The sequence below is a fragment of the Gordionus sp. m RMFG-2023 genome, chromosome 1 (assembly GCF_954871325.1).
Source record: "Gordionus sp. m RMFG-2023 chromosome 1, tfGorSpeb1-WG-v2, whole genome shotgun sequence".
Classification (NCBI taxonomy): domain Eukaryota; kingdom Metazoa; phylum Nematomorpha; class Gordioida; order Chordodea; family Parachordodidae; genus Gordionus; species Gordionus sp. m RMFG-2023.
In genome coordinates, this window is record NC_088775.1 from 54,655,667 (window position 1) to 54,671,441 (window position 15,775).

The following is a 15,775-nucleotide window of genomic DNA, read 5'->3' on the forward strand; positions in this document are numbered from 1 at the left end:
ATTTGCACTGAACGAATTACTTATCTCAGTGGCACGATCCTCAAGGAATTTCCTCTTATCTCTTCTGAGTTTATGACTTATATCGTTTAGGATATACATGGCTCTGTTTCTCCTATAATGACCACTCCCCACTAGATTTGAAATAAGATTTTTTGATTCTATTGAGATCCAGTCCGGATAATTCATCTTGGCTGGTAAGGAATTTGATGCCGCATTGTTGAAAATGTCACGGGTATTTTCCCATAGTGTGTCCGAGGATAAGTTGTTAGTATGATCGATAAATTTATGAGAATTATTTCTGATTTGTTTTATATATTCTGTTTTGATATTGTGATCATTTAAAGCCTCGATATCTAATTTGGGACGTCTCGAAAGTGACTTTCCGTTTCTTTTCTTCCTCATATGCCATATCTTCGGGTCTATTACCATAGAGCAATCTATAATTTTATGGTCAGAGTTAAATAAAACCTGATGAAGAACTTTAATATTTTTTATCCAACTCATAGTCGACCTATTACAAATAAAATAGTCTATTTGAGACCAAGTATTGTATGTTGGGATAAAATATGTGTATATCTCTCTTTTATCCGAATGTTCGAAGAAAGTATTAGCTATTCGAAGATCTAACTTATGACAGAGTTTTAATAGTAGTTTTCCTCCAATATCGGATTTAATATTTAGTGTTCCTGAACCAAGGGAAATATGATTCTTTATATCGATTTTTCCTACTTTCGCATTAAAATCCTCAGCAATTAGTAAGTTTTCGCGTTTCGGAAATTTATTTAGATATTCGTCAAGAAAAATGAAGAATGGTTGTTTTTCAGTATAGTTCCCTGGTATATAAATATTTACAATATTTAAGGTTTTACATCTCGTATTTACTTTTATGCTACATACCCTACTATTTACGCCATCGAATTTTGAGATGTAGCCCGATAGATTCTTTTCGATCAATATACAAACTCCACACCAGTTTTTTTCAGTTTCGCCCGAGTTAAAGAGTAGGTAACCTTTGCAATTAATTTTACAAGTATCAATCCAATGTGTTTCTTGTATACAAGCAATGTCAACCGCTAGGGTATCTAATATTATTCTTAGTTGGGCAAATTTATTATTATTTAGGGATCTAGCATTTAGGGATATAATTCTTAGAGAATCAGAAAAATTGTTCATTGTAATGTTAGTAAATTTATTTAGTAATTAAAAATTAGAGAAATAATTTATATTACTAGATTAAAAATTTATTTAACGATTTATAAAACAAGATATCGGACAATATATATTATCAAGATTTCACTATATAAAATAAAGTTTTTCAGACAATTTATTTAACGATTTATAAAACACGATTTCGACAATATATATTATCAAGACTTCAAATTGTTTAATAGATTTTTTATATATATAAAGGATAAATTTATATATAGATTTTAGTTAAAAATATAGTTAAATTGTAGTTTAATATTTTTTAAATACATTATATAATAAAACTTTTTTGTTTATTGCCTTGATCCCTGCTAACCTTTTCATTATTAATTCATATTATTATTTTTTTAAAACATTGATAGGTTTTTAGAAACAGTAACATAATTAAATTTTTAAAAAAATAATTAGATGTATAAGTATGGAGATAACAGGAAAACAAAACTCCTATAGTTTGATTAGATCACATATGGTCTTGCTGATGCTGCAAAAAATAATGATAAAAAATATATTAGATTATACTCAAGGTCATAATACGTGTGAAGATGATGTGCAACAGTATATAATAGAAAAGGCAAGTAAGAATGGTGAATGGGCAACGGATATTGAATTGTGAAGTGTTGCCACACTTCTCAATACCCCGATATTTGTGTATGCTAGGTATGGAGCTTCATTTTGCTGGCAAATTTATCCACCATTTAAATATGATGATGGAAATATATAAAAAAATTTGACCAAAACATTTATATTATAAATTCTGAATCCCATTTTGTAAATGTTATTGATTTTAAAGATTAACTACAAATATTGATATTTTATATTTTTTACCAAAAATATTTTAGTTGATTGTATTTGTCTTGTTTTTATGCATATTTTTTTTTATTTATCCTATTTTAACATATTATAAATAGATATATAGACTATAAAGATATCTTTTTTAATCATAACATTTTTATATACATTTCATTACAACACCAACACCATATAATCATCCCAATTATTATTTTACTTTGATTAATTGTATTGCTAATACAATTTTTACATTCTAAAAATAAATTTGGAGATTTTTTAAAATCTGAATTAATCCTCATTTTTTTAAATCATCAACTCAAAAATGACTATATAAAAAATTTAGTATATAACATGAATATCATTTTTTTAAATAAAATAAATTGCCACCAAATAAGTTTTAATAAAGTGTTAACACTGTCGGGGGGGGGGGGGGGGTATATTATTTTTATTTTTTTTATGGTTTTTTTTTAAATTTTTTATTTTTGCCTATAAATTTTTTATGGTAAAATATAGGAATTATTAATTGCGCATATTTAAGTTATATTTAGGATTGCATACAAATTTAATTTTTTTTGTGGTAAAATATTTAAGTTATTTTTTGGAGAATTTTTCCTACAAATTTAATTTTTTTGTGGTAAAATATAGGAATTATTAATTCCACATATTTTAGGTGAATTTTGCCTACAAATTTAATTTTTTTTGTGGTAAAATATTTAAGTTATTTTTAGGAGATTTTGCATACAAATTTAATTTTTTTTGTGGTAAAATATTTAAGTTATTTTTAGAAGAATTTTGCCTACAAATTTAATTTTTTATTTAAATCTAATTTTTATTAATTTTGCACTAGGGATAAAATAGACTCCACCTTTGAAGTTTAAGTAATTTTTAACATTTCTAGTGAAGGGTTAAATCGAAATTTAGTATTAAATGACGCAATTAAATATAGTATTAAAATTTATACACGAAATATAGTATTAAATAAATTTTATTCATTAAATTGAAATATATTATTGAAGTTAATACAATCATTTATAAAATGAATAAAAATGTCCAATCATAAATTTTTAAAATTAAATTAATTTAGATAAATTAATTAAGAACATTATGGGAGCTCATTAAGAGAAATTTATTTTTTAAACTCTATTTAAAAAAATAATATCAAAAGATATAATTTATAAATTTCAACAAATTCAATAAAAAAATTTATATAAAAAATGAGTAATTGTTTGTAAATTTGAAGCTTGCTAGGGATTGTTGTGTGTCAATTTTATAGAATAAGTCATCACAAGGTAAGATCTTTAATGTTTCCAAGTAACCTTTAAAATAAAACATACACTATCATTTATAAATTTCAACATAAATTCAATAATCAAAATTATATAAAAAATGAGCAATTGTTTGTAGATTTGAAGCTTGTTAGGGATTGTTGTGTGTCACTTTTATAGAATAAGTCATCACAAGGTAAGAACTTTAACAGGTAACCTTTAAAATAAGACATACAATATAATTTATAAATTTCAACATAAATTCAATAAAAAAATTTATATAAAAAATGAGTAATTATTTGTAAATTTGAAGCACAAGGTAAGATTTATTCTTTACTCAATCATTCTAAATTTCCTAATTCATAGCCATCTTAAGATTCATGTAATTTAAATTTTCATATTGCTTTATAACATCTTGTAAATCTTTATAGGATAAAAATATATCTCCTTCTTTCATATTTAAAAGAAGAGTTTTTAAATCTATTAAAAAGGTTTATAAATTTGTCTATATCAACAATTTACCTTTGGTATGAACTATTTTTGAGTCAACTAAATATTGGGAAATAAGTAAGGTATTAATATGGTAGTACTTTTTGGTGACATTCTATAATCTGATATATAAAGATCTATGTAATTTAAATTTTCATATTGCTTTATAGCATCTTGTAAATATTTATAGGATATAAATATATCTCCTTCTTTCATATTTGAAAGAAGAGTTTTTAAATCTATTAAAAAGGTTTATAAATTTGTCTATATCAACAATTTACCTTTGGTATGAACTATTTTTGAGTCAGCTAAATATTGGGAAATAAGTAAGGTATTACTATGGTAGTACTTTTTGGTGACATTCTAAAATCTGATATATAAAGATTTATGCAATTTAAATTTTCATATTGCTTTATAGCATCTTGTAAATCTTTATAAGATAAAAATATATCTCTTTCTGAGTTTTTAAATCTATTTAAAAGGTTTATAAATTTGTTTATATCAACAATTTACCTTTGGTATGAACTATTTTTGAGTCAACTAAATATTGGGAAATAAATAAGGTATTACTATGGTAGTATTTTTTGGTGACATTCTAAAATCTGATATATAAAGATTTATGTATTTTAAATTTTTATATTGCTTTATAGTTTACTAAATTTCGTCCACGATATTATTTATACATCCATTTTATTATAAATACAAATTTTAAATGATTCGTTAAATTTTCGTAACTTTTATATCGATTCGGAAAATGCGTATAAATAAGAAAAAATATAACTTTTATTTCTTGCTAATACGCCATTTGGCGTAAGTCTATCATCTCCCGATATTCTCAGCATGGGTCCATTGGTGAATCCAACGTCAGATGGGAATCGGTGGATACGTCAATGATACCATTGAGGATATTGTTGATAGGTTAAAGACCATCGACCCTTCTTGGGGCGCGTCAAAATCACTGTAATCTCCGGCTGGCGAGCTCTCTAATGATAGACACTGCTTTATCCACCAGAAGGGAAATGTCATAAGAAGACTAGGAGGCTGTTGAAGGGCTATCGGTTCTCCACTCCTGGATTTCCGAATCCTCCGATAACAACGACCATCGATCTGATAATGGTTAGAATATTTGACTGACGTCAACAGCGTCTGTTGGTGGAAATGTGGCTGATTGCACTATTCTAATCCACCAGAGCTTTGCTCAATTCCGTTAGATATTTAATCTTTTTAAGCCCTTCCGGGAGGAGCTGCCCACTTTCCAGGTCGGTGATCCGTTGTCCCGGACTTGGTTGCCTTTTTCTATGGGAAATAGCCCTGAAAAGGACTGATGGGTATTTAGCCCTAAGTTTAGGTATTAGGTAGAGATAGAGTTCTAGGGAAAGTAGAAGAGGATGAGATAGGAGAGAAGAAAGATGTAAGGGGATCATCGACTTTCTATTTTCTTTTCTTACCTCTGGAGGAGGGCGCCTCTTTCTAGGTTTTGGACCTGTAGGAAGACGTACCTCTTGTGGCACGCCCTTTCTCTCGAAAGAGCCGATACGGGATTATCCTAATCTCCTTTACGTTCATGTATTGTTCTTGGTGGAAAGGTCATTTTCTTTAGTTGTCTGCCAATTCCAATGAATGGCGAGGGCGAGGATCCTGAGTCTTTACGATACTGCTTCACAGATTACCATATCTGCGTCTTCATTCTTACGCTTTACCATCCTCTTTATGTATTTAAGTTCGTCCTGGTCACTTTCATTTTTACACTTTGGCTCTTTAAGTTCATTCATTAATCCTATAAGCTTTCGTACGTTCTGTTGTTATGTTAGGAATGGCTCTATCATCGGGTTGATGTCTACACAATTTAGAAACGTGTATAGAGAAATTACTCTCACGTTCTTGGACGCTGTCATATTTTTCCGAGCCCGTATTAATATCCGTGGGTAGAGCAGTCGGTAGAGATAGAGCGTGGAAGGCCAGTTCTCTGGGTGCTCGCTTTGGAGAGGGCATCCATAAGGGTTGTCAGTGTGGCGTGAGAATAGTCTTGATTTGATTTGGAGGTTCTCTGGAAGTGCTTTGAGTATCTGAAGTCTGAGGCCCTCTATCCAAATTGGTTTATTTGTTTTCCACTTTATCGTAAGTCCGAACTGTCTCAACTCCCAGAGTTATCGTGAGTAAGTAAGTTAGTCAAAGGGTCATAGGCGCAGCCAGAGGTGGCAGGGAGAGAGAAATACCCACCCCCCCTTCAGAAATTTATCACTTTTTGTAAATATCATTTTAAGCTAATAAAAAATATCCTCCTTAGTCTTCTCCCTACCCCCTGTCCCCCGAAAATTTATGCACATATCTTAAACAATAATTTGAAAGAAATAATGTAAAAGTTAATATTTTTTTTAACAAAACTAGTTATTATAATTTATACTTTTTTGGAAAAAAGCATTTATATATAAAAAAAGTAAAACCAAATATGTTTATTACTAAATAAATATAAGACAAAGATAAGTCTTAAAACAAAAGTGAAATGTATTATAATTACGGTTCCCGTTCTAAATCGCTAAAGTAATAATCGCTAAAAATTAAAATACCACTAAAAAAATAAATATTAATGACAACAAATAGTTATATAAAAACTTAATACAAATATAAATCTAAGGGTGAGAATATAATATATTTTAATATATATAATTCATAATAATATTATTAAACATGCGTTTTACAAATTTAATAATTGTTTTAAATAGCATTAAAAAATTTCATCAATAGTTAAAATACTTAATACAAATATATATCTTAAGGGAGAAATTATAATAAATTTTAGTATATAATTACAAATTATATTATTAACAAGGCGTTTTACAAAAATATTTTAAATGGCAATAAAAGATTTTATCAATAGTTATATTCAATACTTAATAACAAATATATATTTTAAGGGGGATATTATAATAAATTTTAATATATATATATAATATTATTAAGTATGCGTTTTATAAATTTTTAATTATTTTAGCATTAAAAAATTTCATCAATAGTTAAAATACTTAATACAAATATATATAAGGGAGAAATTATAATAAATTTTAGTATATAATTACAAATTATATTATTAACAAGGCGTTTTACAAAAATATTTTAAATGGCAATAAAAGATTTTATCAATAGTTATATTCAATACTTAATAACAAATATATATTTTAAGGGGGATATTATAATAAATTTTAATATATATATATAATATTATTAAGTATGCGTTTTATAAATTTTTAATTATTTTAAAAAGCATTAAAAAATTTCATCAATAGTTAAAATACTTAATACAATATCTTAAGGGAGAAATTATAATAAATTTTAGTATATAATTACAAATTATATTATTAACAAGGCGTTTTACAAAAATATTTTAAATGGCAATAAAAGATTTTATCAATAGTTATATTCAATACTTAATAACAAATATATATTTTAAGGGTAATATTATAATAAATTTTAATATATATATATATAATATTATTAAGTATGCGTTTTATAAATTTTTAATTATTTTAGCATTAAAAAATTTCATCAATAGTTAAAATACTTAATACAAATATATATAAGGGAGAAATTATAATAAATTTTAGTATATAATTACAAATTATATTATTAACAAGGCGTTTTACAAAAATATTTTAAATGGCAATAAAAGATTTTATCAATAGTTATATTCAATACTTAATAACAAATATATATTTTAAGGGGGATATTATAATAAATTTTAATATATATATATAATATTATTAAGTATGCGTTTTATAAATTTTTAATTATTTTAAAAAGCATTAAAAAATTTCATCAATAGTTAAAATACTTAATACAAATATATATCTTAAGGGAGAAATTATAATAAATTTTAGTATATAATTACAAATTATATTATTAACAAGGCGTTTTACAAAAATATTTTAAATGGCAATAAAAGATTTTATCAATAGTTATATTCAATACTTAATAACAAATATATATTTTAAGGGGTATATTATAATAAATTTTAATATATATATATATAATATTATTAAGTATGCGTTTTATAAATTTTTAATTATTTTAGCATTAAAAAATTTCATCAATAGTTAAAATACTTAATACAAATATATATAAGGGAGAAATTATAATAAATTTTAGTATATAATTACAAATTATAATATTAACAAGGCGTTTTACAAAAATATTTTAAATGGCAATAAAAGATTTTATCAATAGTTATATTCAATACTTAATAACAAATATATATTTTAAGGGGGATATTATAATAAATTTTAATATATATATATAATATTATTAAGTATGCGTTTTATAAATTTTTAATTATTTTAAAAAGCATTAAAAAATTTCATCAATAGTTAAAATACTTAATACAAATATATATCTTAAGGGAGAAATTAGAATAAATTTTAGTATACAATTACAAATTATATTATTAACAAGGTGTTTTACAAAAATATTTTAAATGGCAATAAAAGATTTTATCAATAGTTATATTCAATACTTAATAACAAATATATATTTTAAGGGGAACATTATAATAAATTTTAATATATATATATAATATTATTAAGTATGCGTTTTATAAATTTTTAATTATTTTAGCATTAAAAAATTTTATCAATAGTTAAAATACTTAATACAAATATATATGTTAAGGGAGAAATTATAATAAATTTTAGTATATAATTACAAATTATATTATTAACAAGGCGTTTTACAAAAATATTTTAAATGGCAATAAAAGATTTTATCAATAGTTATATTCAATACTTAATAACAAATATATATTTTAAGGGGGATATTATAATAAATTTTAATATATATATATAATATTATTAAGTATTCGTTTTATAAATTTTTAATTATTTTAAAAAGCATTAAAAAATTTCATCAATAGTTAAAATACTTAATACAAATATATATCTTAAGGGAGAAATTATAATAAATTTTAGTATATAATTACAAATTATATTATTAACAAGGCGTTTTGCAAAAATATTTTAAATGGCAATAAAAGATTTTATCAATAGTTATATTCAATACTTAATAACAAATATATATTTTAAGGGGAATATTATAATAAATTTTAATATATATATAATATTATTAAGTATGCGTTTTATAAATTTTTAATTTTTTTAGCATTAAAAAATTTCATCAATAGTTAAAATACTTAATACAAATATATATAAGGGAGAAATTATAATAAATTTTAGTATATAATTACATATTATATTATTAACAAGGCGTTTTACAAAAATATTTTAAATGGCAATAAAAGATATTATCAATAGTTATATTCAATACTTAATAACAAATATATATTTTAAGGGGGATATTATAATAAATTTTAATATATATATATAATATTATTAAGTATGCGTTTTATAAATTTTTAATTATTTTAAAAAGCATTAAAAAATTTCATCAATAGTTAAAATACTTAATACAAATATATATCTTAAGGGAGAAATTATAATAAATTTTAGTATATAATTACAAATTATATTATTAACAAGGTGTTTTACAAAAATATTTTAAATGGCAATAAAAGATTTTATCAATAGTTATATTCAATACTTAATAACAAATATATATTTTAAGGGGAATATTATAATAAATTTTAATATATATATATATAATATTATTAAGTATGCGTTTTATAAATTTTTAATTATTTTAGCATTAAAAAATTTCATCAATAGTTAAAATACTTAATACAAATATATATAAGGGAGAAATTATAATAAATTTTAGTATATAATTACATATAATATTATTAACAAGGCGTTTTACAAAAATATTTTAAATGGCAATAAAAGATTTTATCAATAGTTATATTCAATACTTAATAACAAATATATATTTTAAGGGGGATATTATAATAAATTTTAATATATATATATAATATTATTAAGTATGCGTTTTATAAATTTTTAATTATTTTAAAAAGCATTAAAAAATTTCATCAATAGTTAAAATACTTAATACAAATATATATCCTAAGGGAGAAATTATAATAAATTTTAGTATATAATTACAAATTATATTATTAACAAGGTGTTTTACAAAAATATTTTAAATGGCAATAATAGATTTTATCAATAGTTATATTCAATACTTAATAACAAATATATATTTTAAGGGGGATATTATAATAAATTTTAATATATATATATAATATTATTAAGTATGCGTTTTACAAATTTAATAATTGTTTTAAATAGCATTAAAAAATTTCATCAATAGTTAAAATACTTAATACAAATATATATCTTAAGGGAGTAATTATAATAAATTTTAGTATATAATTACAAATTATATTATTAACAAGGCGTTTTACAAAAATATTTTAAATGGCAATAAAAGATTTTATCAATAGTTATCTTCAATACTTAATAACAAATATATATTTTAAGGGGGATATTATAATAAATTTTAATATATATATATAATATTATTAAGTATGCGTTTTACAAATTTAATAATTGTTTTAAATAGCATTAAAAAATTTCATCAATAGTTAAAATACTTAATACAAATATATATCTTAAGGGAGTAATTATAAAAAATTTTAGTATATAATTACAAATTATATTATTAACAAGGCGTTTTACAAAAATATTTTAAATGGCAATAAAAGATTTTATCAATAGTTATCTTCAATACTTAATAACAAATATATATTTTAAGGGGGATATTATAATAAATTTTAATATATATATATAATATTATTAAGTATGCGTTTTATAAATTTTTAATTATTTTAAAAAGCATTAAAAAATTTCATCAATAGTTAAAATACTTAATACAAATATATATCTTAAGGGAGAAATTATAATAAATTTTAGTATACAATTACAAATTATATTATTAACAAGGTGTTTTACAAAAATATTTTAAATGGCAATAAAAGATTTTATCAATAGTTATATTCAATACTTAATAACAAATATATATTTTAAGGGGAACATTATAATAAATTTTAATATATATATATAATATTATTAAGTATGCGTTTTATAAATTTTTAATTATTTTAAAAGCATTAAAAAATTTTATCAATAGTTAAAATACTTAATACAAATATATATCTTAAGGGAGAAATTATAATAAATTTTAGTATATAATTACAAATTATATTATTAACAAGGCGTTTTACAAAAATATTTTAAATAGCAATAAAAGATTTTATCAATAGTTATATTCAATACTTAATAACAAATATATATTTTAAGGGGGATATTATAATAAATTTTAATATATATATATAATATTATTAAGTATTCGTTTTATAAATTTTTAATTATTTTAAAAAGCATTAAAAAATTTCATCAATAGTTAAAATACTTAATACAAATATATATCTTAAGGGAGAAATTATAATAAATTTTAGTATATAATTACAAATTATATTATTAACAAGGCGTTTTGCAAAAATATTTTAAATGGCAATAAAAGATTTTATCAATAGTTATATTCAATACTTAATAACAAATATATATTTTAAGGGGAATATTATAATAAATTTTAATATATATATAATATTATTAAGTATGCGTTTTATAAATTTTTAATTTTTTTAGCATTAAAAAATTTCATCAATAGTTAAAATACTTAATACAAATATATATAAGGGAGAAATTATAATAAATTTTAGTATATAATTACATATTATATTATTAACAAGGCGTTTTACAAAAATATTTTAAATGGCAATAAAAGATATTATCAATAGTTATATTCAATACTTAATAACAAATATATATTTTAAGGGGGATATTATAATAAATTTTAATATATATATATAATATTATTAAGTATGCGTTTTATAAATTTTTAATTATTTTAAAAAGCATTAAAAAATTTCATCAATAGTTAAAATACTTAATACAAATATATATCTTAAGGGAGTAATTATAATAAATTTTAGTATATAATTACAAATTATATTATTAACAAGGCGTTTTACAAAAATATTTTAAATGGCAATAAAAGATTTTATCAATAGTTATATTCAATACTTAATAACAAATATATATTTTAAGGGGAACATTATAATAAATTTTAATATATATATATAATATTATTAAGTATGCGTTTTATAAATTTTTAATTATTTTAGCATTAAAAAATTTTATCAATAGTTAAAATACTTAATACAAATATATATCTTAAGGGAGAAATTATAATAAATTTTAGTATATAATTACAAATTATATTATTAACAAGGCGTTTTACAAAAATATTTTAAATGGCAATAAAAGATTTTATCAATAGTTATATTCAATACTTAATAACAAATATATATTTTAAGGGGGATATTATAATAAATTTTAATATATATATATAATATTATTAAGTATTCGTTTTATAAATTTTTAATTATTTTAAAAAGCATTAAAAAATTTCATCAATAGTTAAAATACTTAATACAAATATATATCTTAAGGGAGAAATTATAATAAATTTTAGTATATAATTACAAATTATATTATTAACAAGGTGTTTTACAAAAATATTTTAAATGGCAATAAAAGATTTTATCAATAGTTATATTCAATACTTAATAACAAATATATATTTTAAGGGGGATATTATAATAAATTTTATATATATATATATAATATTATTAAGTATGCGTTTTACAAATTTAATAATTGTTTTAAAAAGCATTAAAAAATTTCATCAATAGTTAAAATACTTAATACAAATATATATCTTAAGGGAGAAATTATAATAAATTTTAGTATATAATTACAAATTATATTATTAACAAGGCGTTTTGCAAAAATATTTTAAATGGCAATAAAAGATTTTATCAATAGTTATATTCAATACTTAATAACAAATATATATTTTAAGGGGAATATTATAATAAATTTTAATATATATATAATATTATTAAGTATGCGTTTTATAAATTTTTAATTTTTTTAGCATTAAAAAATTTCATCAATAGTTAAAATACTTAATACAAATATATATAAGGGAGAAATTATAATAAATTTTAGTATATAATTACATATTATATTATTAACAAGGCGTTTTACAAAAATATTTTAAATGGCAATAAAAGATATTATCAATAGTTATATTCAATACTTAATAACAAATATATATTTTAAGGGGGATATTATAATAAATTTTAATATATATATATAATATTATTAAGTATGCGTTTTATAAATTTTTAATTATTTTAAAAAGCATTAAAAAATTTCATCAATAGTTAAAATACTTAATACAAATATATATCTTAAGGGAGAAATTATAATAAATTTTAGTATATAATTACAAATTATATTATTAACAAGGTGTTTTACAAAAATATTTTTAATGGCAATAAAAGATTTTATCAATAGTTATATTCAATACTTAATAACAAATATATATTTTAAGGGGAATATTATAATAAATTTTAATATATATATATATAATATTATTAAGTATGCGTTTTATAAATTTTTAATTATTTTAGCATTAAAAAATTTCATCAATAGTTAAAATACTTAATACAAATATATATAAGGGAGAAATTATAATAAATTTTAGTATATAATTACATATTATATTATTAACAAGGCGTTTTACAAAAATATTTTAAATGGCAATAAAAGATTTTATCAATAGTTATATTCAATACTTAATAACAAATATATATTTTAAGGGGGATATTATAATAAATTTTAATATATATATATAATATTATTAAGTATGCGTTTTATAAATTTTTAATTATTTTAAAAAGCATTAAAAAATTTCATCAATAGTTAAAATACTTAATACAAATATATATCCTAAGGGAGAAATTATAATAAATTTTAGTATATAATTACAAATTATATTATTAACAAGGTGTTTTACAAAAATATTTTAAATGGCAATAAAAGATTTTATCAATAGTTATATTCAATACTTAATAACAAATATATATTTTAAGGGGGATATTATAATAAATTTTAATATATATATATAATATTATTAAGTATGCGTTTTACAAATTTAATAATTGTTTTAAATAGCATTAAAAAATTTCATCAATAGTTAAAATACTTAATACAAATATATATCTTAAGGGAGTAATTATAATAAATTTTAGTATATAATTACAAATTATATTATTAACAAGGCGTTTTACAAAAATATTTTAAATGGCAATAAAAGATTTTATCAATAGTTATCTTCAATACTTAATAACAAATATATATTTTAAGGGGGATATTATAATAAATTTTAATATATATATATAATATTATTAAGTATGCGTTTTACAAATTTAATAATTGTTTTAAATAGCATTAAAAAATTTCATCAATAGTTAAAATACTTAATACAAATATATATCTTAAGGGAGTAATTATAATAAATTTTAGTATATAATTACAAATTATATTATTAACAAGGCGTTTTACAAAAATATTTTAAATGGCAATAAAAGATTATATAATATTATTAAGTATGCGTTTTATAAATTTTTAATTATTTTAAAAAGCATTAAAAAATTTCATCAATAGTTAAAATACTTAATACAAATATATATCTTAAGGGAGAAATTATAATAAATTTTAGTATACAATTACAAATTATATTATTAACAAGGTGTTTTACAAAAATATTTTAAATGGCAATAAAAGATTTTATCAATAGTTATATTCAATACTTAATAACAAATATATATTTTAAGGGGAACATTATAATAAATTTTAATATATATATATAATATTATTAAGTATGCGTTTTATAAATTTTTAATTATTTTAGCATTAAAAAATTTTATCAATAGTTAAAATACTTAATACAAATATATATCTTAAGGGAGAAATTATAATAAATTTTAGTATATAATTACAAATTATATTATTAACAAGGCGTTTTACAAAAATATTTTAAATGGCAATAAAAGATTTTATCAATAGTTATATTCAATACTTAATAACAAATATATATTTTAAGGGGGATATTATAATAAATTTTAATATATATATATAATATTATTAAGTATTCGTTTTATAAATTTTTAATTATTTTAAAAAGCATTAAAAAATTTCATCAATAGTTAAAATACTTAATACAAATATATATCTTAAGGGAGAAATTATAATAAATTTTAGTATATAATTACAAATTATATTATTAACAAGGCGTTTTGCAAAAATATTTTAAATGGCAATAAAAGATTTTATCAATAGTTATATTCAATACTTAATAACAAATATATATTTTAAGGGGAATATTATAATAAATTTTAATATATATATAATATTATTAAGTATGCGTTTTATAAATTTTTAATTTTTTTAGCATTAAAAAATTTCATCAATAGTTAAAATACTTAATACAAATATATATAAGGGAGAAATTATAATAAATTTTGGTATATAATTACATATTATATTATTAACAAGGCGTTTTACAATAATATTTTAAATGGCAATAAAAGATATTATCAATAGTTATATTCAATACTTAATAACAAATATATATTTTAAGGGGGATATTATAATAAATTTTAATATATATATATAATATTATTAAGTATGCGTTTTATAAATTTTTAATTATTTTAAAAAGCATTAAAAAATTTCATCAATAGTTAAAATACTTAATACAAATATATATCTTAAGGGAGAAATTATAATAAATTTTAGTATATAATTACAAATTATATTATTAACAAGGTGTTTTACAAAAATATTTTAAATGGCAATAAAAGATTTTATCAATAGTTATATTCAATACTTAATAACAAATATATATTTTAAGGGGAATATTATAATAAATTTTAATATATATATATATAATATTATTAAGTATGCGTTTTATAAATTTTTAATTATTTTAGCATTAAAAAATTTCATCAATAGTTAAAATACTTAATACAAATATATATAAGGGAGAAATTATAATAAATTTTAGTATATAATTACATATTATATTATTAACAAGGCGTTTTACAAAAATATTTTAAATGGCAATAAAAGATTTTATCAATAGTTATATTCAATACTTAATAACAA